General features: G+C 41.6%; 1 protein-coding gene across 1 annotated transcript in view; it reads left to right on the plus strand.

Moving 5' to 3' along the window:
• Positions 1-27,640, plus strand: part of LOC146611099 (uncharacterized) — a 46,491-nt gene that overhangs the window by 591 nt on the left and 18,260 nt on the right. The gene's annotated exons all lie outside the window — the stretch shown is intronic.

A 27,640-nucleotide genomic window follows, 5' to 3' on the forward strand; every position in this document is an offset into this window, starting at 1 on the left:
ATTAAGTGCCGAGGAGATGCGGGCTTGTCAAAAAGAACCAGTGGCTTTTCAGATCAGCTTAAAGTTGGATTGTCACAATTCAGTCGTGGCATTTGGGCTCTTTTTTTCTTCTTCTTTTTACTCAAAATACAGGTTCGGGCCGTTAAGACACGTGGTGTGTTAAATATAAGCTCGCCAGTTAGAAATGACATCATTTCATAACATCTGATTCACTCAGTAACCTGAAATAAGAGTGAAATCCTTGCTGTGCTGCTAAATGTGTGGGTGTGAGCAGAACTTCTGCAGCAGGCTTAGTGCATGTAGATGAATGAATCGCACTTAACTATGCAATAAGGGTTCCCATCTCCTCTCTCTCTCTCTCTGTGTGTGTGTGTGTGTGTGTGTGTGTGTGTGTGTGTGTGTGTGTGTGTATTTCACCTCATTACACCCATTGTGTTGACTTAAGCAGGAGAGTCACCCCTGAGGCCCGTTCTCCTGCCTTATTGAGGAGTGATGCCCTGAATTTCACCATGCTCGCCCTGATTACAGACGAGGGAGAGGCTTTTCAGCTTACGTGTTAAATTCACGGCCTGTTATTTCGACTGAAGCATCATGCATGAGTGTGACGTATATTTCCTGCCGCAGATATGCCAGTGCATTACACAATCACCACAATGAAGAAGTACCCCCCTCAAAACAAGTGCTTTGTTTTTGAGAGGTGCTTAACTCTTGCACGTAATAGATTTCCAATTTGCTACGGAGCTCCGGCTTTGGTCCGAGTCTTCAGCAATTATATTTTGCAGCCTGCCCACGCATGCTTTGTACAGGAGCCCCACTATTCTTGGTTGTTCTACAAACTGACCAAAAAAAAACCCTCTCTCCCTTCCAGCCCGTGTGCTGCATTTCTCCTGAGGCATTTTCAATATTCTCCCTGTGTATGTATTAAACATCAAGCTTGTCGAACTGCGAGCGCGGGGCCGAGCACTTTAAGGCAGAGTTAGCCTTCTGTTGAGGGTGACAGAACAGTCAGATGGCCCCCACAGGGCAGAGAACAATTCCTGCTGCTGATGCACCCAAGGCGACAGGACTGGAGCGCTCTTTCCTCCTCCCTTTTCTTTCATCCAACCTACATCCCATCATCCCTTCCCACCTTCATCTCAGAGAAATGGAAAAAAAAATGAAAAAGGGGGGGAAAAAAGAGTCTCACTGGTTCTCTTGCACACCTGCACCACGGCGTCTCTTCTCTTTCCGTTTTCCTTGCGCTTCGACATATGAAACATTTACACCCTCCTTTATAAACACACATGCAGACGTGTGCCTCAGGACTAATATTTATGAGTGGCTGCTTAGGTCGTAAATCAGACCTGTTCTCACACACAGCACAGCTCTACTTCACATGTAATACCTACAATCACGTTTTTTAGCATTTTGTCATAATTACATACCCTGCTGTTCTCTACAACACACACATTTATTGATTTATTTGCAGTCAAATGCATTTGTTCTCTTATAAAGTCTCATTTTTATGAGTGTTAAACTGTGTTTGAGTAGAATTTATGTCATAAAGATGATTATGTAAAGGACTGTATTATGTTCAGAGGTGTTTAAAAAAGTACAAACACTTCTCACAATCATGCACCGCATCTTTATCAGCGATCTGTCAACAGCCTCTCAGTACTACAAACTTAAAATGTTATAGAAGAATTAAACTGCAGCGCTTTGTCATATACATGCAGTCAGTGTGTCATAAAGGTAGTATTAGTCACTTACACGTATACATTTGCTCATAAAGTCAGGCTGTTTTGTCACACTGTGAGATCAGTCTGATTTGTTGCACAAGCATGACCTTAAACTCACTAAATGCTCACGTAACTGCTTGCCAGCTGGGTAAATTAGCATGCTTAGAAAAGAGATACTGCAAGGCTGTACTGGAAGAGAAAAATCATCTTTGTATAAAATGTTGCTATTCTTGGTGAACAACTTGAACTTAGTGAATTTTTAAGTTCTTCTGCGGTTGGTTTGAAATCTTCTCTGAAACGTAAAGATAGCCAGAAGATACGATTTCTTTCCAAAAAGGCTGCGAGCCAATCAGAAACTGAGAATCTCAACAGCTTCTCTGTTCAGAGAAACTACCCCCTGTTTCAAATAAATGCTCTGCACACTGACACAGATGTAAAGTGCCTATTCACTGTCATTTTTTTTCTTCTGGTACAATCGTACTGACTCATAATATTCATGCAAACAATTATACAACAGTTATAGTCTTTCATTTATAATCTTCCCCACACACTGATGTGTGCCTACATGCTAGCTTTTAGCAGATATCCTTCTGATCCCACTCACAGTATCATGCTCTCTTTTAAAAAGATTTTTTTTAAATCATGCAAACTACCATTCAGTTATGCATACATGATAAAAAGAGGGATATGTTGCCCCGACTTTAAGTAAGAATGATAATGTTTAGAAGAAAAGCCACACAAATCTTCCTTTTTAAAATATGTTTGAACCAAGTGCAATTTTTGTGTCCAATTTCAACTTCTCTCTTTTGTGGTTTGTTTGTTTTTTCTCTAAGTGTGATTTGCCAATGCTAACTTTTGTCAGTTTTGATTTTCTTTAAAAGAACTACAACTGACAGCGTACAGAATCAAAAATCAACTTTTCATTTTTGTGCACTTTTTTTCATAAGAAACAAAGGTGAAGGTGATTTAAGTGTCTCATTAGGTTAGTTGTTAGGTGGTGTTCCTCTGCAATTTAAGTGAAGTTTGTGCCCTCCTCACTCACAGTGAAGAACTTGCTAACAGCCACACCATGGCGACATGTTGGTGTATGGCTGTGAGTGTGCCGGTGACCATTGTGTGCATGTTGCACATCCATGAAATGGGTTGACTCATAATCTGACAAATGTGAGACTGACGCTAAGAACGCTGATTACACTGATCCCAAATCCAACAACGGCTAACTTGATTAGCTAACTAATGTTAGATCTATGTCAACTCTGTTCTTCAAACTGCAGCAATACTGACTCATCCAGATTCAAAATACATTGCACGCTCTGAAGTGATTTGTGAAACCAACACTTTGCAGTTGCAAACTGTGCTTGTAGCAATGGAACAACACAACTGACTTTACAAAGCAGATTACTTTTTGGGTTACATGTTGCCGCTACAGAGTTTTCCCATCAGGATTCTTTATTATTATTTATTTTCCTTTTTTGTCTTTCTGTTATAATCTCTCTGGCAGAGACCCTCGGCAGCACGTAGTTGTTGAGAGCTTTGAAAATGTAAGCCATTGTCAGTGGCTTTTGGTTTGCTTGTTAAGCGTGATGGTAACTTTACAGATCACAGCGTTAATGGTCCATGAATCCTCAAAGTGTGCATGTGCATACACATGCAAGCATGTCAGCTGTGTGCCTAATAGCTCAGGGATCGAGGGGCTGTAGATTGGCCAGTCAGCCAGACAGATGTGCCCTAGCCTTGACTTGTAGTGCAGGGCTTCAAACTGGCCTGCAACCCAGCATTAGTGCCACGGATCTGTTACCAAAGGGCACCAAAAGTTACTCTCAGCATAAAATGCTCTAAATTATTAATTCTGTTGTATAAGGCAGTAAATGGCATTGCAGTGGCCATTCAAGGATAACATATTCAATAGATACATATAATGTGCATTCTAACAAATTTATATCAGATAAAATTACCATACCACAGATCAATACAGTGACTGCACAGCACTTCTCTTACTATTTGCTTAGCCTAATTAAAAAAACAAAACAAAAACAGGTTCGTTGGGCCTTCATCATTTTCACCATATTTTCCATGAAAAAAGCCTCGGAAGTGGTTACCACGGCTCATCCCCTGAGTCATCACTTGACGCAATTAACTAACAATTATGCAGGATCCTCCCGACTAATTGTCGAGTGCATGGAATGTTTAGTGTCCATTGTCTCGCTGTGCACTAAATATATTTCAGGCTTAGCGTGGCAAAAGCTTGCCATTAGAGTCTGAGCACGGTAATTCATACAGTAAGTATTGATTCATGTCTCAGCGGCACTACAGCATAATGTCCCTGAAAACAAACGCGAACAATAAATAAAGTAAAGAAAAGGCAGTGATTTACATAGTTATGCTTTTAACTCCCCATTATGTCTATTTGTAATGCACTTATAATCCAAACGACATAAAATAATGTACTTAGAACATTTTAGCTTTACTATTACATGTAAGTAATGTACTACAGCCTCTTCTGCTGAACGTGACCTGAGAGAAGTTATTCTCCTCTTTTGAACCTTGAATCAGAATCAGAAGACTTTATTTATCCCCAAGGGGCAATTAACAAACAACAGAGCAGCATGACGTTGAAGATAAGCACAATAAGAACAGGCAATAAGAGTGAAATAATGAATATACAGTATATACAGTTTTAAAATTAAAGTGACTGAAAGGTGAATAAATAACTGTAAGTGACTAAAAGTGAATAAAGTGTCGGTAGTATAAGAAGAGTGTAGTTTATGTTTATGGGTGTGGGAAATGGCCTTATCGGCTGGAGTTAAAAAGCAGAGTGGCTTTGGGGACAAAGGTGGCTCTCCTCCTCTCAGTCTTGCAGGAAATGCAGCGTCGCCCAGAGGGGAGCCATTAGAATGCAGGGTGAAGAATGTGAGATGGGTCGTAGATGATTTTGGCTGCCTGTCTAAGGGCCTGTTGGCTGAAAACCTGTGCCAGAGTTCTGACAGGCAGGCCAATGATTTTAGAGCACACTGATGGAGTGTGCTGCAGTCTGTTCCTGTTCTGAAGGCTGGGGGAGTGGAACCAGCAGGTGATGGAGAAGACCATGATGCTTTCCAGGAAGGCATAGTAAAAAGTCATCATGATGGGTGTGCTGACTCCAAAGGAGTTGAGTTTCCTAAGGAGGTATAGCCGTTGGTGGCACCTCCTGAGAATCTCCTCTGTGTTGGCAGAGAATTTAAGGAGGTTGTCAAAGATGGTTCCCAGGTATTTGTACTCCTCAACTACCTCTACTGGTTTCCCGTGGATGGTGGTGGTGACTGAAGCGGCCAGATCCCTCTGCCTACTGGAGAAGGTCACCACCATCTCTTTGTTTTGCTCACGTTCAGTTCAAGTTTGGAGCTGTCACACCACTCTACAAACTCCTGAAGAGCAGGCCCGTGGTGTTGTGAGGGGCCTGACAGCAGTGACAGGAGAACTGTGTCGTCAGCATATTTAACCAGGTGACAGTTGGGCTGTGTGGATCTGCAGTCATCAGTGTAGAGGATGAAGAGCAGGGGGGAGAGCACACAGCCCTGGGGGGAGCCAGCTTTTGGGCTTTATTTTATTCAGCATTACTTCTTGAAGTAAGCAACCTCATCCAGTAATTTGATGAAAAGCTGAAGAAAATGACCCTACTGTAATAAAATGCTGCAGTTTTTACATGTCAGGTTATTTAGGCAGAGGAAACTGTAGTAGACACATGAATCTTCTCGCATTAAACTTCCTATTAGCCGGTTTTAGAAAGTCTGAAACCCTTTAAGTCTCAACTGCAGGCATAGTTGTCAAATTATGCTTTGAGGAAATATTCCTTCCATCTTTAGCTCATACTCAGCATTGCCACTGCATGTGATCCATTATTTCTTTGGTAGGGTTGCATGAAGGCGAACAAAATGCGCTTGTGTGTTGGTTTTTTCCCCGTTGTGGGAACCACAAGTTAACTCATAACCTAGTTCATGTTTCAATGCAAACACGATAAATCACCCACAATAACGATAATGTGATAATGCAACCGTACAGTTCTTTGATACGTGTCACGTAGCAGGACAGTTATTTACAGTAGATCGAATCTATCTGTGGAAATGAGGGAGAATAAAATAACCATAAAGGTAAAAACTGGTAATTTTGTTTGATTTATTGTATTGTGTAATATTGTTTAATTAATTAGCTCTCTGAGTCACTTCGTCCAGCTGTCTGTGAAATGTCCCCTGTGAGTTTCTTCGTCATCTTTCATTCAGTAAGCTCCACCACAAGAACTCATGAAGTAGTAATTCCAGAAAATTAAATTTGGGAATCCACTCAGGACCTCTTAATGGTTTAAAAAAATAGTTATTAAAATATTTGGCACTGGTGTAGACCAGACCACTGTATCACATGGAAAGAAGTGCTATATCGGGTTACATAGTTTGTCCCAATCCTAATCATCACCAAAGTCCTTTCTCTTCAGAGTGCCAGACATGTGTAGGTGCCATTTTTGCCCTACTTTGTACTTGAGTCATGAGTGACTGAGCCTTTTTATTTCTTTAGAAAAAGGGGGGAAAAAATGAATGCATCGTAAACCAGTTGCTCAGTTTGCACAATGTGAATCCACAGAATTCATAACTGTGTGATGCATTACAGGTGCAACTTGAGAAGGTGGATTTTTTTCTAGATGATTAGTCAGATCGCTAAATGAGTCTTTGAGACTTCTAAAATTACCTAAGTAGAGGTGATTTCTGATAAACTCTGTCTGTATTTTCAGACTTTTTTCTTTTCTTTCTTATAATTTAGAAAATGTGGTGTGTCTAAGCATGTCCAGGGGTTGCAGAAAAATCTCTTCAGTTGTTGTGGCCAAAATTGTGAGTAACCATAGAATGTCAGTAAACAAATAAAAATAAAATAAATAGCTGCATGTGATGTCTTGCACAAATGTCCCCTTTTTGTGCGTGAACCGATTTACCATTTGCGACATTTGTGTAGTCACAAAGTGCGAAGTGTGCAAAGTTCCTATTTTTAAATAAAAAGTGAATCTTTTTAGTTTCATTTGCCTAAGGAAATTTGACTTGGCTCGACCTTTTCCAGCACTCCCGACAGCGTTCTGCTGTCTGCAGTGTTGCTCCTCTGAATGTTCAGGGCCACACTGAAAAAGCCTTACAGCTACAGTACAACAAGTACCCTGTTTCCATGCTGATAAAAGAGGGAGGAGAGTTTTTCATTCTTAAAGTTAGAGTTTCTGACTTCTTGCAGAGGTGGGACCAAGTCATTGTTTTGCAAGTCTCAAGTAAGTCTCAAGTCTTTATCCTCAGGTCTCAAGTCAAGTCTCAAGTAATGTCAGGCAAGTCAGAGTCGAGTCTCAAGTCACTGGTGTAAAAGTCCGAGTCAAGTCACAAGTCTGAAACTTTGAATTTCAAGTCCTTTCGAGTCTTTAAAAAAAAAACGAAAAAATAATGTTGCAGTTATATGCTAAATGTAAATATTAGACCATGTAATTTTAAAATCTGTGTTTTTCTCAACACATGACAAAATAGTGAACTTAGAAAATATACACAAATTGTGAAATTGCACCTCTTTAAAATGCAGCTCAATTAAACCTAGCTCCAAGAATAATTTTCACTGACAGTTCTGAGATAAGCTGCATGTTATTCTTGGATGCGGTTGTAGGACCAGCTTTAAAATCGCATGACAAAAATATCATACACATTAAAAAGAACTGCATCACCAACGTAGCCTGGACAACATTTGCTAGTTAGATGAAGTCAGCTATCTCATCGTAGCATATTTATATGCACATTTATAATTATACGGTTCTTGGAGTGAGTGCATACACTCGTGAAGTTTAGTAACTTCAGGTCACTGCAACAAGTCCAGGTACAGTTTACCGACGGATGGGTGCAGGACCTTGAAATGCACCGTGTAGAACGAAAGACCATCGTACGTATCATAAGTTTACCAGTCTCACAAATTGTCGTCATAAATACACATTCGTTAACCGTTTATTAATAGGACCTTTGAGCTCAAGGGTAATTAATTAGTAGTGGAAATAATTTCTGGTAGCATCACAGAAATGTAGCAGTGACAATAATATTGGATGCTGTAATCGTACTGGGCAATTAGTGATACAAAAAACCTGTTTTATCCTGTGAATAAAAGTATATGTTTTTGTTAATGTACCATAATAACAGAAGCGAAACACAATATTGTGTCAGGACAATTCACTATTTATGCACAATAAATAAAGGAGCATAGCGCGACAATTTCTGTTCAGCGCCAGACTTGCTTGTAACCTATATCACCAATTATGTTATGAAAATGACGTATTAACTACTAAAAAATACTGACCTTCGTGTAAATGCTTGGAGCAGACTAACCTGTGAGCTGGAGTGTTCTGGGACGTTATATTTGATCTTTGAATGGCTGCAATCCAGGCCATCCGTCGCGTCTTTGTTACTTCGGAAACATGAACAATTTCTCTTCAACGACGTAATCCGATAACAACCGATCTCTTTACCCGTCGGCTTCCCGTGGCTGTCATGCGACCGGCTATTGCAGTTAATAATACAACAGCTTCTTGACATTTTTGTGTTTCTTTTTATCGCTGTGTGACTGATTTCAATTGAAAGCCTGCATGCGCTACTACCGCTTGCCACGAGTTCCCAGAATCCTTTGCGGTTCTACCCGTGAATGACGTCACATTTTCAATCTCTATATAATATGCATGTTAAATTTTATATTTTGGGTAAAATATCAAGTCTTTTCAAGTAAACCGGTTCAAGTCCAATTCAAGTCCCAAGTCATTGGTGTAAAAGTCCAAGTCAAGTCACAAGTCTTAGAACATTTTTTCAAGTCAAGTCTAAAGTCATAAAATTAATGACTCGAGTCTGACTCGAGTCCAAGTCATGTGACTCGAGTCCACACCTCTGACTTCTTGTGGGTGGAGAAGTGTTTATACTGTAAGTTTAATCTGCACAAACAGAGCATATCTTCTTGATCTCATTAGCGAGGATGGGATGCTCTTCTTTAGCTTGCCTCTTGTTTTGTACTGCTGTAAATAACAAAAGAAATACTCCCTACTCTTGGTTCAAGAAAAGAGTGTTACATATGCATTTTCCATGATCAGATTTAGGCTGAGCTAAAGCCATCGTCTATATAGTTACAGAGGTGTTGCATCAGGTGTTTTACTTAAGCTTAATACCGGCATCTGTGCGAGAGACCTCTAGATTGGCTTTGGCTGCAAATAAATCACATTTGCTACCACCATCTAGCAAACATACATGGAGTTAGTTATTGGAGACATTTTTAAGTGTTTATTGATTGCAATGAATATCTGTTTGTGAGTGGACGTCAGCAAAAAAATGTACAAGAGGAAACGAGCTAAAAGTTCTTTATTGTCTTTTGAGTGCAGCTATATCTTCCCATTGAATGTATTAGATTTGATGCTATTATACCAGCCATCTGTCTCTGTACTTCCACTTATGTCGTATGCATGTTTGTTATATGTTTGTTCTCACTGGCGACTCACACTCATGCGTTAATTTGAATGTGAGGTGTTCCTCCGCCGTAAGTCTCTTTCTGTTAGAGACGCAGACAGTGGGAGCACAGTGTGCACTGGTGGGCGAGTTCACCTTTGCAACAGTAGCTGTTTATTGATTCCTCTGACAGTCACACAGGTGTTAGCGATGGAAGATCAGCCTCTGCACTCAGAGAACACGGTGACAGTGGGGCATTCATGCTGACTTCCCTGTTTATTTATTCATTAACAGGCGGTTTGCTCCTCAGCTCCGCCTCAGAGGACTATTTTCACCCGTTTCACCTCCTGAGGTTTTAGATAGTGGCACATCAGGCACCACATCTGTCACACATGCACACGCATGCACAGTAGCGTCAGCTTCACCCTGTGCTTACCATGAATGAGTGAGCCTGTGAAAGCCAGAGGAAGAATGAAGGGTGGAGTCGAGGGCTCCGGGGACCATGGCAAGACAGATCCTTTATTGATTGGTTTAGTAAGAGAATCCTCAGGCTTTTAGTGGGGCTGCTTAATAAGAGTGGCTTGTGGAAAGAGAGATCACATCATCTGAACTCCACTCCAGAGGCTGCCTCTGGCTTTAAAGAATAGTTCACAGCAAAATCAAAACATAAACAAGAGGGGGGCTAATCCGTTTAAATAATGGTTTTCGGCACTCCACAACTTTCAGGATTCAGAGGTATCTCGTTACACAAGAGCTCACATCAGAGTCGTTTACTTGCACTTTCTCCCTGAGGTCAGTTCAGGTTTTCAAACATGCAATATAATGGCCCAAAAAAACTTTTGACACATGGCCAGATGAGTACCCTGTCACAAGCGCGTCCATACATCCGATTCAAAACCTAAAAGGTAGAATTTATGTATCTACCTATCACATAGTACATAGCAGGATCACACAAAACGAAACTTGAGATCTTGCGTTGGGTTTGTGCGCCTGTCACAGCGGGGATGGTGTGGTTTTTTGTGCACTGACGTCTCTTTTTCTTTTTTCCTTTTTTGCTGCACGCTCCCCTATCTGCCTATCTTGGTGTTAAGTCAAGTGCCTGGCTTCAGAGAAACTCTGAGCTATTTAAGGAGGCAGCACATTGTGCTAAGCGAGGAAGTAAAGTGACACAACTGGGGTTGAGATTTCTTGGTGTCTGAAAACCTTGAAAATATCTTTATTTAGTACTCTGCTCCCCCGACACCTTGCAGATTGCACCTAGCTACCATCAGATAATGAGTAGCTATGGAAGCAAGCAGCACATCAAAGCTGGAAGATAAACAACGCATTACTGACAATAGTTCTTTTACATTTTATTGCAAAATGACATTTCTAATCAGAAAGCCTCTTATTGCTATCTTTAGGTCATTTTAATTTTTGAGCAAGTGCTAACAAAAAAAATAGTAATCATCATTTTGACAATTCAATTTATAGATAATTTAATGTCAGGACTGATACAGACTAATGTGACTCCAGTGAATGTAGAACATGTAATATGGTGCGTATATTATTGAAAGAAGGGCTGGGACTATTTTGGGCTGTTTTTGATGATTTAATTTTATTATTTATGTATTCACCTCCACATGAAAGAGCGCTTAGGTCCCATGCGGTTTGTCTTTTTCTCGCTCATGCACACTTTTTCATGCAAACACATGCACAAATCCATATTTATTTAGTTATTTGCTACCATTTGTGCAACTACCATCACCCTTTTTTATATATATATATGTGTGTGTGTGTGTGTGTGTATATACACATATCCACATACGTCTGCCCTTTTGCAACCAAGCTGGTGCAGTTCATTTCAGTGTAAAGAGACACATTTGTGTGCTGATACAGTCTGGTGGGTTTTTTCATGTGCTTGGACTTGTTTAATTAAAGCACCTGCTGTTTGTCCCCTTCATTCACCCATTTGATCGATAGCAGGCTGGCTCTGTCAGTGTGGTAGCTGTAATGGAATCTTTGCTAACCCAATTAGCAGTGCCCCTGCACTATATTAACCCTATTTACATCGGTACACATACATCTCCCTGACATGAAGCATGCAAGGCCATGCAGCTGGTCAGACATTCAGCGAAATGAAGTCAAGTGCATAGAACATTTCATATAACAGGTTTAGACCTAATGTCCTTATCACTACTCATACCCTTTGGTTCTTCCATAGCGAGCATTAATGGTTGTAAAATATTAATGGCCTGTAATGTCTGTTCCTTTGTTGTTGTTGTTGTTGTTGTTGTTTTTATTCAAATAAATTAAGTATTGGATAATTCAGGAAATAGGACTTGAATAGGATGTTTGGTACTTTTCCAAAGTCATTTCTGTTCATGAATGTTATCAATACCTATACTGTTTTTTCTATATACAGAAGCATTGTGACGTCTCCAGTTATGTGTTTTTTTCTTGTTGTTTTTGTGTTTTGTTTTTCTGCTGGCGACCATTAGTAAGTCGATGATTCCACAGCAAAAACGGCTGGTTCATTATGATGATGTTTGTTTATCCCGTGCTTATGTTAAAAATGCGTATTTTTATTGAACTTTTCTCAGCTAATGCTTTTCATCATGCTCAAAAATTCACTGCAAGTGGAGCTATACATATGATGTCAGCCATCATTGTCTCCTACTGTTAGATGCTTATATAAGCATATTCTGTTTATTTCACTTTTCATTATTTATTTATCTGCTATTATTTGTGCCAATAAAACAAAGAGTTATAACAACATATATGAAAAAACAACTGTTATGACGTTTTTTAGCTCTCATCGTGCTGTGTTTGAACATTATAAAACATTGCCATTAGCAGGTTTAATACATTATACTGTATATTTATGCTACAGAAGTTCATCTGTTTGGCTCTCATTTCGCTTGTTTTTGTACTATGTTTAGTTTAATTAATAATTAAAATGATTAAAATACTCTTGCTGGCCACTTCATTAGGTACACCTGCTCATCCACTTGTTAACCCTAATGTCTAATCAGCGGCAGCAACTCAATGCACTTAGGAATGTAGACATGGTCAAGATGATTTGCTGAGGTTTCAGAGCGGAGAAGAAAGATTTAGGTGAATTTATGTGATGGCTGTTGGTACCAGTCTGGTTGGTCTGAGTATTTCAGAAACTGCTGATCTACTGGGATTTTCACACACACAACCATCTCTAGGATTTACAGAGTATGCTCTGAATAAGAGAAAATATCCAGTGAGTGTCAGTTCTCTGGGAGAAAATGCCTTGTTGATGCCAGAGGCCAGAGGACAACAGGCAGACTGTTTCGAGCTGATAGGAAGGCAACAGAAACTATTGGCTTCTCTTCACTGGCTCCTAGACTCTAACTCAAAATCCTTCTGATCACATACAAGGTCTTGAATAGTCAGGCCCCATCTTATCTTAAAGACCTCGTAGTACCACATCACCCCAATAGAGCTCTTCGCTCTCAGACTACTGGCTTACCTGTGGTTTCTAGGCTATTTAAAACTAGAGTGGGAGGCAGATGTTTCAGGCCCCTCTTCTGTGGCGCAACCTTCCGGAGACAGACACCCTCTCTACTTTTAAGATTAGGCTTAAAACTTTTCTTTTTGATGATGGTTGATACACCACTCTGCATTTATTCATTAGTTATTATTAATCTCTGGCCTGTCATCCTCCCCTCACCCTAACTTGTCGCAGCAGTCCCTGAGCCTGGTTCTACCAGAGGTTTCTTCCTGTTAAAAGGGAGTTTTTCCTTCCCACATGTCACTAAAGCACTTGCTCATAGGGGGCATCTAACTGTTGGGGTTTTCTCTGTTTTCTGTGTATTATTGTAGGCAACAGCACCTTGTGGAAACAGTTTTTGTTAAATGGAGCTGAACTGAATAACCGTTCATTACAGCCAAGGGATGTAGAATGTTACTGTATCTCTAAATACACATTGTGTTAAACATTGTTAATAACCATTTCACGTTTGTGACCCGTGGTAGGTACCTATTTAAAATAGGACAGAGCCGTAGGCGCACAGTCAGTTTAAAAGAGTTTAATTTTTAATACAAAATAAAAGAAACAGTGTAACAGCAGCACCTAAAAACAATTAAAAACGTTACCTTATTAAAAAACGATAAGACTGTACGATTGCCCGTGAGGCAGGACAAGCGCTGCGGAGAACAGTTTAAAAACAAATCAACATAGCACACAGGTTAAAAATGGACGGCAACTCACACATGACCCCAAATGGGTAAAACACTATAGAAAAAAAAGGCAAATCTTCGGTGCCGTCTTCACTCGGGCCCCCCGCTGTGCATGCAAGAGCGGGGAGACAAAAAAAAGGATTTGTTTTCCCTGCAGCGCCTTCACCGCCTGCGAATCAATATCTGTGGTGCCTACTGATACAGAAAAAGTAAAACAAAAAAACCAAAAACCATCGACAGCCGCAGCAGTCAGTCTGTCGGCTTACACCAGTTTAAAACAAATTAAAACACACGGATGTGTCGGGTCCTTTGCCCGCAGCCAGAAATCCACCTGGCAAAGCAGCAGCTCGGTACTCTGTGAATAAAAGGCAGGAGATCACTAGCTGGACAATAAAACACAGGAATATTCCTCCACTGAATTGGTTTTGTTACCTGTCCACAAGTTCGTGTCACACCCTAATAAATGTGGGTCAGTGGCGATGAAGTCCACTATACCGTTCTCACGGGAGCAATGTTTCCCACCTACAAGGGTGCAAATAACTGTAAACCTCTGCCAACAGCCAGAGCTCAAGTGGTACATTTTTGTGTAACCTACCGTTCTAACAGAAGTTTAGGGGAGGACGCGTATCAGACTTTCATAGTTAAGAAACACCAACTTGCCCAACTCGGACCAAGCACTCGCAGCTTCAGGTTTGCAAAGGAATACCCAATTGCCCACACCTGCGCTTATGAAAGGAGCGAAGACCAGCTCCGCCCACCAGGGGCGGTCCCAAATCTCCAGGTCTCACCTGTCACACTTCCTTTATGACTATAGTGTGCACATCTTCTGATGGTTGGTTGGAAACATGGCAAGAAGTTCACTGTACTCAAATGGCCTCCAGGGTTTGGGGGCAAAAGGGGGTCCAACCTAGTACTACAGGGAGTGCAGAATTATTAGGCAAGTTGTATTTTTGAGGAATAATTTTATTATTGAACAACAACCATGTTCTCAATGAACCCAAAAAACTCATTAATATCAAAGCTGAATGTTTTTGGAAGTAGTTTTTAGTTTGTTTTTAGTTTTAGCTATTTTAGGGGGATATCTGTGTGTGCAGGTGACTATTACTGTGCATAATTATTAGGCAACTTAACAAAAAACAAATATATACCCATTTCAATTATTTATTTTTACCAGTGAAACCAATATAACATCTCCACATTCACAAATATACATTTCTGACATTCAAAAACAAAACAAAAACAAATCAGCAACCAATATAGCCACCTTTCTTTGCAAGGACTCAAAAGCCTGCCATCCATGGATTCTGTCAGTGTTTTGATCTGTTCACCATCAACATTGCGTGCAGCAGCAACCACAGCCTCCCAGACACTGTTCAGAGAGGTGTACTGTTTTCCCTCCTTGTAAATCTCACATTTGATGATGGACCACAGGTTCTCAATGGGGTTCAGATCAGGTGAACAAGGTGGCCATGTCATTAGTTTTTCTTCTTTTATACCCTTTCTTGCCAGCCACGCTGTGGAGTACTTGGACGCGTGTGATGGAGCATTGTCCTGCATGAAAATCATGTTTTTCTTGAAGGATGCAGACTTCTTCCTGTACCACTGCTTGAAGAAGGTGTCTTCCAGAAACTGGCAGTAGGACTGGGAGTTGAGCTTGACTCCATCCTCAACCCGAAAAGGCCCCACAAGCTCATCTTTGATGATACCAGCCCAAACCAGTACTCCACCTCCACCTTGCTGGCGTCTGCGTCGGACTGGAGCTCTCTGCCCTTTACCAATCCAGCCACGGGCCCATCCATCTGGCCCATCAAGACTCACTCTCATTTCATCAGTCCATAAAACCTTAGAAAAACCAGTCTTGAGATATTTCTTGGCCCAGTCTTGATGTTTCAGCTTGTGTGTCTTGTTCAGTGGTGGTCGTCTTTCAGCCTTTCTTACCTTGGCCATGTCTCTGAGTATTGCACACCTTGTGCTTTTGGGCACTCCAGTGATGTTGCAGCTCTGAAATATGGCCAAACTGGTGGCAAGTGGCATCTTGGCAGCTGCACGCTTGACTTTTCTCAGTTCATGGGCAGTTATTTTGCGCCTTGGTTTTTCCACACGCTTCTTGCGACCCTGTTGACTATTTTGAATGAAACGCTTGATTGTTCGATGATCACGCTTCAGAAGCTTTGCAATTTTGAGACTGCTGCATCCCTCTGCAAGATAGCTCACTATTTTTGACTTTTCTTTTGACCCATTTTGCCAAAGGAAAGGAAGTTGCCTAATAATTATGCACACCTGATATAGGGTGTTGATGTCATTAGACCACACCCCTTCTCATTACAGAGATGCACATCACCTAATATGCTTAATTGGTAGTAGGCTTTCGAGCCTATACAGCTTGGAGTAAGACAACATGCATGAAGAGGATGATGTGGACAAAATACTCATTTGCCTAATAATTCTGCACTCCCTGTAGTAAGGGGTACCTAGTAAAGTGTTTGGTGACTATATGTACTAAGTGCATTCAACTAAGTGCTGTAGTTGAATGGGAGCCTCTAAAGTGTGTACGCTATCATTTGCCCTGTAACACCTGGGATAATGAATGTATGGAAAATTAACCAAACTGAAATGACACATAAACCCCATCTTCCCCTTGGTTGGCAGCTCTGTTTGTAAGCCAAAGTGAACAGATATTAGACTCAATAGAAAGGAACTCCAAGCACAGTCAAAATGCTGTTCTTAACATTATTCACACAGGCGAAAGGCAGAAGATAATGATATTCTAGCTAACTGGTATGGGTCTCTGCTTCAAACCCCACATATCATTTTAGATGTAGCAGCACGATTTGTGCTGATAAAATTAGTCATCTGTGGCTTTTCTTCAGTGTCAGAGGCTGTGAGTAGTGTAATGGATGAGCAGGCGTAGTAACTTGGCAGCAGCTGTGCTACAGTGGAGGTGTAAGGTAGGTGGCCTTGGACAAGGAGTGTAAAGAAAGGCAGGATGACTCACCTAGTGAGGAGCATGCAATACTCCATTGACGAGCAACCCACAGAGCTCCCTCTCCTGTCTCTTCTCCATCTGTGGTGTTTCGTAGGACAGTCAGGGAAAGCAGGAGAGTGATGGGAAACATGCATGTAGGTTAACGTTTCAGAATTCACCTGGGGTAATGGTTTTTCCATAAGCTGCCATTGTTGAGGCTGACCTGGCTTTTAAGACTGAATCAAATCGATGGCTTCTCCGTCTGAGGCTGGGAGGAGCGAGGGAACCTGTCTCTGTCTGCACAGCAACGATAACACTGCTCAATAGGCACTAACCACCTTTCAAATGGAAATGTAGTATCCAGTGAAATTAGACACAGTTATCTGGATGGTACTGAGTAGCTATGGGGCTGTGAATGGGAGATGGTAGGGCGACTGTTGAGGGTGTGTCACGCTTTGACTTTGTTGTCCCAGAGCTTAGTTTGTGCAGAACATTCGAGGTTCACGTTTCATGTCTTTGAGGTTCGATAAACACACCCAAAAACACGCAAAAAGAAATTGTGTTTCATATCAAAGGCATGTACGATTGGATGCAAGCTTGCAAGTGCAGAGGGTGACTCACCACCCAAAACCATGGGGGTGTGTGGTACAGACAGTATGCTAAGTTACAGTACACACTCATCACAGTGCCAGTTCGTTCTTCCTGCGTCTCCCCCTCTCTCTCTCTCTCTCCCTCACTCGCCATGTCTTTGCTTCCCACCTCTCTCTATCACTCATTAGCTTGCTTGCAAACACACATGCGCATCCAGACAAATTCAGACTAAGGGGGTGGATTCACAAATTGCTGACATAGAAAGTGAGTGCTGTGATCAGGTTCAGTGCTGGCTCAATCCTGTAAAACCCCCAGGGAAAGGTTTAAAATAAATCACTCATAGATTCTGCCTGCCCTGAAGATTAAAGTGGGGGAAGAGTGTGTTTGTGTCTCTGTGTGATCATTCGAAATAAGACAGTTTGTCTGCATTTGTGTCTCTTTTGTTTCTGTGAATTTACGCCATGTGCATGTAGTCTGCGTCTTCGTGAGAGTTACTGACTGTAAAGGTGATGAAAAGAGCCACTGGGTGGGTGTGCTAAATGGCTGCATGAGAGTGTTGGCATGTGTAACTGCTCCAATTGGCTTGCCGGAGTTGTCCTCGGGGAAATAAGGGCACCGGCACAAGCGAGATAGCCTGCCACTGATACAGAGTTATGTGTCTTTCCCATATTTGCAGGTTTTTCTTGTGCATTAAGACTGATGCCTGGAGATGCAACAAATGTGCAGAATGTGCAGATACAGGATGCAGTCATTTACATTTTGTATGCGTGCATGTTCATGCATCTCATATCTAGCTAGACCCATAGAAGTTTTATCTATGAGCCTGGAAATGTCTTTGTTTACATGAACAATATGTCTGAGCATATGTAGACGTACTGTCTGTGTCCAAAGGCTACGTGTGTACAGTGGGTTTAGTCAGGTCTTCCAAGAGGTCCATATGGCGTTAGGGGCAATAAATGGACTCTAGGGGGAACAATCGGCAGCTGTTTGCAGAGTCACCCTGAACCATGACCTTTACCCTCCAGTGTGTAAGGGCGTGTGGTTAAGTGGCTCTCTGCTCATTATAAAGTATAGAGTGCTCTGGATTTGAACCCACCCAGACCACCTCATTTGCACATTACACCCTTTCTAACGACACAGCTGAAGATGCTGCACTGTCGTCCGCTGTTTTTGTCATCCGGGGTTTTTGTAGCCATGTTGCATGCCCTATAATTAATCCTATACAGTGTGCATCATCAGACCAAATCCCATTTATAGCTTTACTGTTAGTAAGTGCTGTTATTTAATAGATTATCGATACTGGTCAGTGTGTTAAGTGTTGATCAGCCTAAAGGAAACTAACTGGAAACTTTGTGATGAAATCAGATTCAGAATACTTTATTAATCCCAAAGGAAATGATATGACTTCAAAATTTAAGGAGTCAACTCTGTCAAATATACTGTCAATACAAGGTCAGATACTTTCAGGTAGGAAATGTTTTCTCACTTAATGTGGTTCATTGGTGGAAAAAGAACTAAAGTGCCATGAATCAGTCATCAAATAACTCAATGACATAAAAACATTCAGTCGTGACAAAATCATTCTTTCCTATTTAAGGATCGGTTGACTTGTACAGCGTGTGTGCACATAACTTGTAGGTTGTGACCTTTCAGAAAGGTCGCTTAAAACGTGACGTGAACACATTGTGTGAGATCAATAATTGTATAGGGTCTGCCTGGGTTTCCAGGCTAACTCTATCAGCATAGATGATACCTGGTGCACTGCCAAACATTTCTGGGATTTGCAGTCAGGAATTTCTACTCTGCTGTTGCAGGATTGTGGACATCCATCCATCCATCCATCCATTTTCATCCGCTTTGTCCGGGGCCGGGTCGCGGGGGCAGCAGCCTAAGCAAAGAGGCCCAGACCTCCCTCTCCCCAGCCACCTCCTCCAGCTTATCCGGGGGAATACCAAGGCGTTCCCAGGCCAGCCGAGAGATATAATCTCTCCAGCGTGTCCTGGGTCTGCCCCGGGGCCTCCTCCCGGTGGGACATGCCTGGAACACCTCACCCAGGAGGCGCCCAGGGGGCATCCTTGTCAGATGCCCGAACCACCTCAGCTGGCTCCTTTCGATGTGGAGCAGCAGCTGCTCTACTCTGAGCCCCTCCCGGATGGCCGAACTTCTCACCCTATCTCTAAGGGAGAGGCCAGCCACCCTTCGGAGGAAGCTCATTTCTGCCGCTTGTATCCGCGATCTCGTTCTTTCGGTCACTACCCACAGCTCGTGGCCATAGGTGAGGGTAGGGACGTAGATCGACCGGTAAATTGAGAGCTTCGCTTTTACACTCAGCTCCCTCTTCACCACGACGGACAGGTGCAGCGTCCGCATTACTGCAGCTGCAGCCCCAATCCGTCTGTCGATCTCCGGCTCCCTTCTCCCATCACTCGCGAACAAGACCCCGAGATACTTGAACTCCTCCACTTGGGGCAGGAACTCATCCCCGACTGCCAAGACTGGATTGTGGACATAATTATAGTATTCTGACAGTAACTGTTTAGATAAGATGACGTACCAAACAGAAGTCTCAGACGTCGGTAACGAACAGTTCAGACCGGATACATGTAATGTTACACCCATGCTTGTAATGATTAATTGCATGTTAATATGGAAACATGAGCAGCAGTGCCAACATAACAGAATACAGTGCATATCACAATTATACCAATACCAAACAGTGCAACAACGCAATTAATCGCCCCTTGGCATAGTCATAAGTCATCAGAGAAGCCGTCCTTCGGTTTTCTGCATGATACTGAGGTTTCACTGCGTTGGGCGGAACAGACACCCCCTTTTTAGCTCCAGTTTAGCTTTGGTTCAGCTGAACCTGTGCTTGTTTTGACAGAGCAATCAGGTCTAGTTTGGCATGCAGCTGCGCTTTTAACCCCTCTGGGTTCGAGATTAGCTGGAGCCACTCTAGACCACGGCTAAGCACATCAGATGCTAAGTGTTGGGTCTGTGTTTCCACAAACCCCGCTAATTCTAGAGACTTATTCATCATGAAGAAAACAAGACAGTCGATCGATCCATTACTTGCACAAGGGAGGCCTCGTCTGTGTCCAGCACGACAAAGAACCCCAAAATGGTGGCCTCCTCTCGCTGCCTTTTATTGACAAACTTCAAACAATAGTTTACAAAGCACCTCCCCTTGCAACCCCCCTTTGGTTACAAAGACAAGGCACTGTATGTAAATGTATACACTGTGTGTGTGTGTGTGTGTGTGTGTGTGTGACCTCCTGCTGACCAAAGGGTCATAAACCCAGGAAGCTTACATCAAAAGAAACAGATCTTTCAGATAGGATGTATCTACAATAAAACCTCCCCCAGCACAGAGTGGCTGGAGAGGTGGTCAGAATCAAAGGAATGGCTTTGATCCTACTGCTTAAACTAAGACTGTACAAATTTAAGAAACACAATGGCAACATTCAACAATTAGACTTAACACTAAGCGACAGAGTAATTGTCCCATTAAGTTTAAACTGGAAAAGATTAGGTGCACTGTTAATAAAAGGCTGAAATGTTATGCTTTATTTCATGAGTACAGCTGCTGAGCAAGAGTACGCGAGGTGGATAAAAAAAAAAGAAAAAAAAAAGCCTCTTGTGCTGAAAAGGTTGAGCGCCACGGTAGCTGAGTTTCAGTTTTGCTGGTAATTCAAAAAATCTTTTTTTCTTTGTAACTGTTGATTGAGCTGTAGAGGATTGGAAGGTGCGCGGTTGGCTTAGAGAGAAGATAAGGGAACTAATTCCTTGCCTCTTCTCTTTCTGCTCTTTGATCCTCACCTCCCGCTTCATATCTCTTTGATTGCCATGTTTATGACAGCTCCTTTTCCTTTTCTCCTCTTGCCTCTTTCCTCTCCTGCTGTGTGGTGTGGCATGTCAGCAGTTCATCTTCTGTTGGAGGTCTTCGCACACACGCGCGCACGCTCCGAATCGAGCATAGACAAGCGCGAGTGGAACACACACTCAAAGGAAGACACACCCGCCTCCATCCTAACTGAGGTAAAGTGAGTGCACCAGCATCCGTGATGAATAATTGAGTTATCTGGCTCTGCGCAGAAATAGCAATCTCCCCACATAAGTGTGAAAACATCACTTGCCACCGGAAACCTGGGAACTGGTGCTGCCATGTGGGTCTACACGTGTATGCGTGTGGGCTTCTGACTGTATTAGCTTATATTGGGACCTTTGTCATTTTTTGTGTTTTAATCTGTGAATATTTTAGAGAGGGAGTCACGGTCTCAACATGCCTTTCATTACATGCTGAGGTGGTGACGTTTGCGTATCTGAGCTACAAAATGAAAACGTATCAAATATTGTGACGTTGAAATGAGAGCATGCCTCCTTCAGCGTGATGCTCCGATCACTCAGGCCTGTGTGATTTGAAGAAGAACTAAAATGTGGAATCTTTTTGAGTCCATCTCCAGTCGTAAGAGCAGCATTTTGATCACACACCCTGCCCATGTAGCTCAAACCTTAAAAATATAATATTTTGCTAGAAAAATTTAAAGAGATGCACAAACATAAATGGAAATGGAATATATAACCAAAAAAACAGGCTTTGTACACTTCTAACAAGCTTTAAAGTCAAGTAACCACTTTTATTCTTCAATACAGCCTAACTCTCTTTCAAGCTTTCTTGCTATTTCTTTAAGTAGATTTCAGGAATAGTTGTCCAGGTTTCTTGAAGGACATCCGAAACTCTTCTTTGTATTGTCGAAATGATCTCACACTGCTTCAGTAATGTTGATGTCTGGGAGACCGGCACATGAATGATCCACTGGCATGGCTGTTGCTCAGGTGGTGGTGGTTCAGGTGGTTTGATCCTTTGCTGCTCCAGTCTCCATACCGAATATCCTTGGGCAGCATACTAACCCCAAGATGCTCTCTGATGCATCGGAGTGTGAATTTGTGTGAACATTAGATAGAAATACCTTAAACATAGAAAAAAGCACTTGTGTGAATAATGGGTGAGAATGGGCAAACGAGGCCTGTTGTATAATGTATTTTGAGTGATCAAGTAAAGTAGAAAAGCGCTATAAAGGAACCAGTTTATTTACCTTTAAAAAAAAAAAAATCCAGTTATGGTATGGGATCATAATCACGCTGAAAAATTAAGCCGTTACCAATCATACTCACAAATTCTTTCTTCAGGCAAAGTTACTTAAATTCCAGGATCTGGTTAATTACAATACATCCATAATTTTGTATAAAGCTTTTACTAAACTTTTACCGGCAAATTTACAAACTAGATTTGAAATTCGAGAAAAGGTTTATAATGTGAGAGGCTTTGGAGAATTCAAATTACCCAGAACTCGAACAACCCGTAAAGGCTTTTGTGTGTCTGTATGTGGTGTGAAAATCTGGAACAGTCTGAGTTTACAATTGAAACAATGCAAAAATATTCATAGATTTAAATTTCTCTACAAACAGTTGGTCTGGTCACAGTATACTCAATGATGGGTTTTAGTGTGCTCTGTAATGTCTGTCCTCTTACCATTGCTGGTATGGATTCCAAAATAAAAAATAAAAAATAAAGTGTGCGTATGTATGTACATATATGTACTTGTGTGTGTAGATATATATGTATGTATATGTATGTGTGTCTGTTACTTGTAGTTATTACTGCCTGTTACCTGTGGTAATGCAATTTATAATTTATATATTCTGTATTCAGTTATGAAGGCTCTAATTGTTGGTTGCGAGCTGCCGCTTAGATGCTTGTATCTGCCCGGGGCTGTTGATGGGTCTGTATGCAATGATGGGCGTAGCTGCGGGAAGTTTATTGTTTTTTTTTTGTTGATGAGTGAGTATAGGGGTGGGATTTAATAAGTTTTCTTCGTCCCACTCCTTTTTCAGGCAAGTTTTGTTTTTTGTTTTGTGTATTTTATGTTCAATATAGGTATTTGTTGTGCCTGAAAATGAATAAATAAATGAAATGAAATGAATGAAATGAAATGAATAAGATGCTCAGATCAAAATCGATACTACTAATGATCCTTTGTATTCAGTTATAATATATATATATATATATATATATATATATATATATATATATATATATATATATATATATATATATATTACAGTTTTCCAATAGTACTGCAACATGACATATTTTTCCATAAACTGTCGTTGCTAAATATAGGACACGACCTGTTTCTGTAGTTTGATTGTGGTAACAGCAGCTCTGGAGATTATCGTAGTTGTTTAAATAATCATAACTAGTGTTTTGTGCGGAGCTTAAGCATTCCATCTGTCTCAGAGAGGACTGACCTGATGTAAATCAGCTACAACGCCTGGCATATATTCTCCCAGCGAGCACCTCTCAGGAGCCCTCTGAAGCAGTCGAAACGGTGACATGACAAAGCTGAGGGAGCAGAATCACAGCAAAGTGACAAATAAGGCCAAATCTGACAGGCGAATCCTCTGAGCAGCTCCACATTTTGACAGATCCTTCAGCGGAGAAGCACAAGCCAACGCCCTCCACGGGAGCGCGATTGGTTAATGCTGTTTCATAACACTACGGTGGAAATGATGACGTATGTGGCAGATCACCTATCAGATATGGTACATATACTGTACTGTGTGCTGTACAGTATAAAAGTGAGGTTATATAATAAGGAGGAAACCTTTGAAGAGTAAGTGTTAGTGCTGCAGTAACACAGGCTTGGGGGTGGACTCAACCAGCTGTTGGGTCTAAACACCCGGTGTTCCGTTATGGGGAGACAGCAGCAGATTAAACAGCAATCCCGCTGATCCAGCCCCACACAGTTAGCCCGCCACTCCCCCTCCCCCTCATACACGCCCACATTCATCACGGCGAGGAGGTGCTACTGTGAGTGACCATTTTATCTTCTGCTGGGCTGTAATCTGTTCTGTTCATGTGGCAGTGTTTTGCCATAATAGGTAACAAACCTGAAAAGAGGGCGAGGGTGAGATAGGGTTAAATCTGGGGCAGGCTGTCCCAGGATGGATAGCTTCCACAGCTGTCAGCGTGATGGGGTTTACTGGGAGGGAGTGCAGGGATGACATTATCAAGACACTCAAGGTAGTAAGAGATGATGATGGAGCATGCTGTGAAAAAAATGGTGAGTTTCTGGTGTCATCATGCCGTTAAGCAGGTGTTGGCATATGTTTGACAGCACGCTTGCACTGACATTTACACTGCTGCGTGTGTGAAACTGGGATTTAGCGATAGTGTGCAGTTTGGTTTCAGGCAAAAAGAAGTGAGCCTCATGCCCCTGCTCTTTGCTTCCTATGTGTTTTCTAAGGGGTTAAGAGTCTTTAGTGTGGAAATCGTCATTAATCTGCTCTGTGCAGACGAGTCAAACAGAGCTGGGAATATTAAAACATGTAGGGAGAAGTCTCCCTGGATCATTCGAAATCCTGTTTGGATGTTTCACTACATTGCAGCTGAGAGATTGAGCCATTCCCAATCCCGCTTTACTGCATCTGTCTCACCCATTCTTTGTTCTGGTGTTTTCCTCTCCCTCTTCTCTCTCTTTCTCTGTCTTTCTTTTTTTCTGACATTCTTGCGGCGACTTCTTTTTCTCTAGTCTGCCTGTCTCTCTTTCTCTCTCTTTCTCTCTCTCGCGCTTCTCGTCTTTTTGCTGCCAGCTGGGGAATTGGGAGGGTTCCTCCAAATTGGCACACAGATGAATAATGCATCTAAAGCAAAAGCAGAGAGCTGGTGTTGGATATATCTGTCTGTCAGACTCTTTCTCTGTATTACAGTTATGTACGGAGTTCTGCTGATACTTCAGAAGAGAAAAAGAGACGTTTGACGCACTCTACCCTTCTTCCCATTTACTTTCCCGTCTGTTATTAACTCTTTTATTCTCGGGAAACGTGAGCATGTATGGTCGCAGAACACTGCGGATAACATGCAAGTCGGATGGTGATACATAGTGTGAAAGATTCTTGAATTTTGGAGCTTTTCTTTTTAGTAACAACGCACATACATAATGCATACATAGTAGTTTGATTTCATTTGATTCTCTGTCACTGTATGCATGAGTTTCTCTGCACGTGTGTGTGTGTGCGTTTCTTGCTATTCCCAAACTGCAGTGTTAAAAAGCAAACTGCACTCGTGAGCATAAGCTCACAGTAGAACCATCATTAAAGTAATGAGCAGGAAGTTAGCACTGAAGTCAACCATAAACAGAGAGTTGGAGAGGGAGAGGGGAAAACAGGGAGTGAGGGAGAGAAAGCGAGAGAGATCCCCAATCCCATAAGGACAAATCTTAAATCCTGAGTGTTGCTTCTGACTCATTCTGGTTAATTAAGTCGAGTCAAGTGAGAGGAAAATGGGGTCTTGCCTTCCCTGAGTCTGTAGGATCAGCACTATACTGTATTTGCAGCTTATGTAGTCTCTCACTGGAACTGTCCTCTGTGCACTCACAAAGCAGGAACGGAACAAATTGTATTGAGTCTATTCCTCCTATTTTTATTAGCTTGACCTGCACAGCCTCTTTATACTCAGAAGATTTCACACACACTTCCTGTCAGCTCTGAAATTTACATATACATCAAGAGAAAATGCTCCCATTCAGCATTAGCTTTCAGGCAGTAGATACGCTAATGGTTTCATTTCTCACACTTTATTATTCAACTCCCACCAATTCATGGTAAATGTTATTTGCTCTGCACATCCTGCATTCTGCAGTTAAAATAAACACGTATCCCACCCCCTCCGAAACTCAGAGAAACAAAGAAATCTGTTGAGCAACCTCTGGGATTTTCTTTGTTGTGTTATGGTGGAAAGATTTCGCCATGCGACAAAGGATGAGGCAAACAAGTGAAATGTCAAAACCCTGTGTAACTCTAAAAATAAAACAACACAAGGGCTGCCGTTCGAGGACATCATAGGCGCTCGATCGGGTGTGGAACAGATAAAACAAACAGTTCTTTGTACCCAACAGCAACCGGGGTAGAGCTGCCAACTGTCCTCTGGTGAGAATAGCAGAGAGCGGATTTTAGAAATGTTTACCTGTTTAACATTTTAAACCAAGTGCCCTTAAGATTTATAATGGCAGACAAACAACAAGGGCCTTTAATCAGCACAGCGTATCCAAAATGCACCATAATGTGCAAAATATCATTTATTTACATTTGAATTACATAATACGCTTTGTGACGATGTAATACAAATGCTGTGTGATGCAATAAAATCATAGTTAGTCCCATCACAGCCTTAAGGCTAAAGGATAAGCCTGACATTATTCTGTAGTTTCTGTACTCAAAGCAAATCCTATAAGAAGACTAAATCTAACAAAACATTAGTCCGTCCCTCTTCTGACGAATCTTTTAAAAGGCAGTTCTAGATTAGCTATTTCCTATCATGTTCTGAGTAATGTTAGGTCTGCAGGTTTTATCAAACGCTACACAAACAGCATTAATTGGCACATTTGTCAAGCTGAGAAAATAAACTACACTGTTGATTTTGGACAAGTATGCAGGGCTGTGGCATGGACAAATATGCGAGTTTAGTTCTTGGATGGTGTTAGTAAGTCTGTTAGTAATGTGATGGGTTTTGATCCATGTAATTGGTTAAAAAACATAAATGCAGAGTATCAGTAGATGTAGTAGACAAAATGTAAATATAATGTAATGTGAAAAATATGAAAATCTTTTATTTTTATTCATTTATTTATGTTATTTAACCCCGTGTTTGCGTGGGTTCCCTCCGGGTACTCCGGCTTCCTCCCACCATCCAAAGACATGCAGCTTCTGGGAATAGGTTAATTGGATAATCCAAATTGCCACTAAGTGTGAATGTGTGAGTGAATGTGAGTGTGACTGGTTGTCTGTCCCTGTGTGTTAGCCCTGCGACAGACTGGCGACCTGTCCAGGGTGTACCCCGCCTCTCGCCCTATGACAGCTGGGATAGGCTCCAGCGCCCCCCGCGACCCTGAAAAGGATAAGCGGAAGCCAATGGATGGATGGATGGATGGATGGATGGATGTTATTTAACCTTCATTTAATAAGGGTAATAGTAATTATACAGATCAAAAATCTCAAATTAGCATGTCTTGTCCAAGATGGAAAGCAGCTCAATTCATTTCACTTCAATGTTATTTGATTTATATAGTGGCAAATCGCAGCAGCAGCAGTTTCAAGTCAAGGACTTTATATTAAAAGGTAGTCACCCTACAACAATAAAGAGAAAACCCCCACAATCAAATGACCCCCTTTGAGCAAGCACTTGGCAAGAGCAGGAAGGAAAAAGTCCCTTTTAACTGTAAGAAACCTCTAGCAGAACCAGGCTCAGGGATGGGCAGCAGTCTGTTTAGTTACCATGGATTACACAATAATGCGCACACAGCAAAACATAAAAAAGACTGTATGTATGCAAAAGATGGACAGTGACATGTAAAAACATACAATATTATAAACTTTAAAGCTACAGAAACACAACTGAATTGTCACACAGTCGTCACAGGTGCACAGGTGAAGTGTTAACATAATACTAAATCGGTTGATTTTTGCACCTGATTCCAAGCAAATTTGAATATGCTCTTTCCTAATTCAGTAAATGCTTTGTAGATACATAAAAGGAACAACGCCTGGGAGCGAAGGCAGTGACTACCAGTAGTTTTATGACGGATGTAGGTCTGTAAATAAAAAATGGATAGCTGAGAGAGAGAGGGCCTTGAAAATAAGACGACACCCGT

The sequence above is a fragment of the Diplotaxodon limnothrissa genome, linkage group LG20 (genome assembly GCF_057381915.1).
Source record: "Diplotaxodon limnothrissa isolate DT_005_m linkage group LG20, D_limnothrissa_male_GT1.1, whole genome shotgun sequence".
NCBI lineage: Eukaryota > Metazoa > Chordata > Actinopteri > Cichliformes > Cichlidae > Diplotaxodon > Diplotaxodon limnothrissa.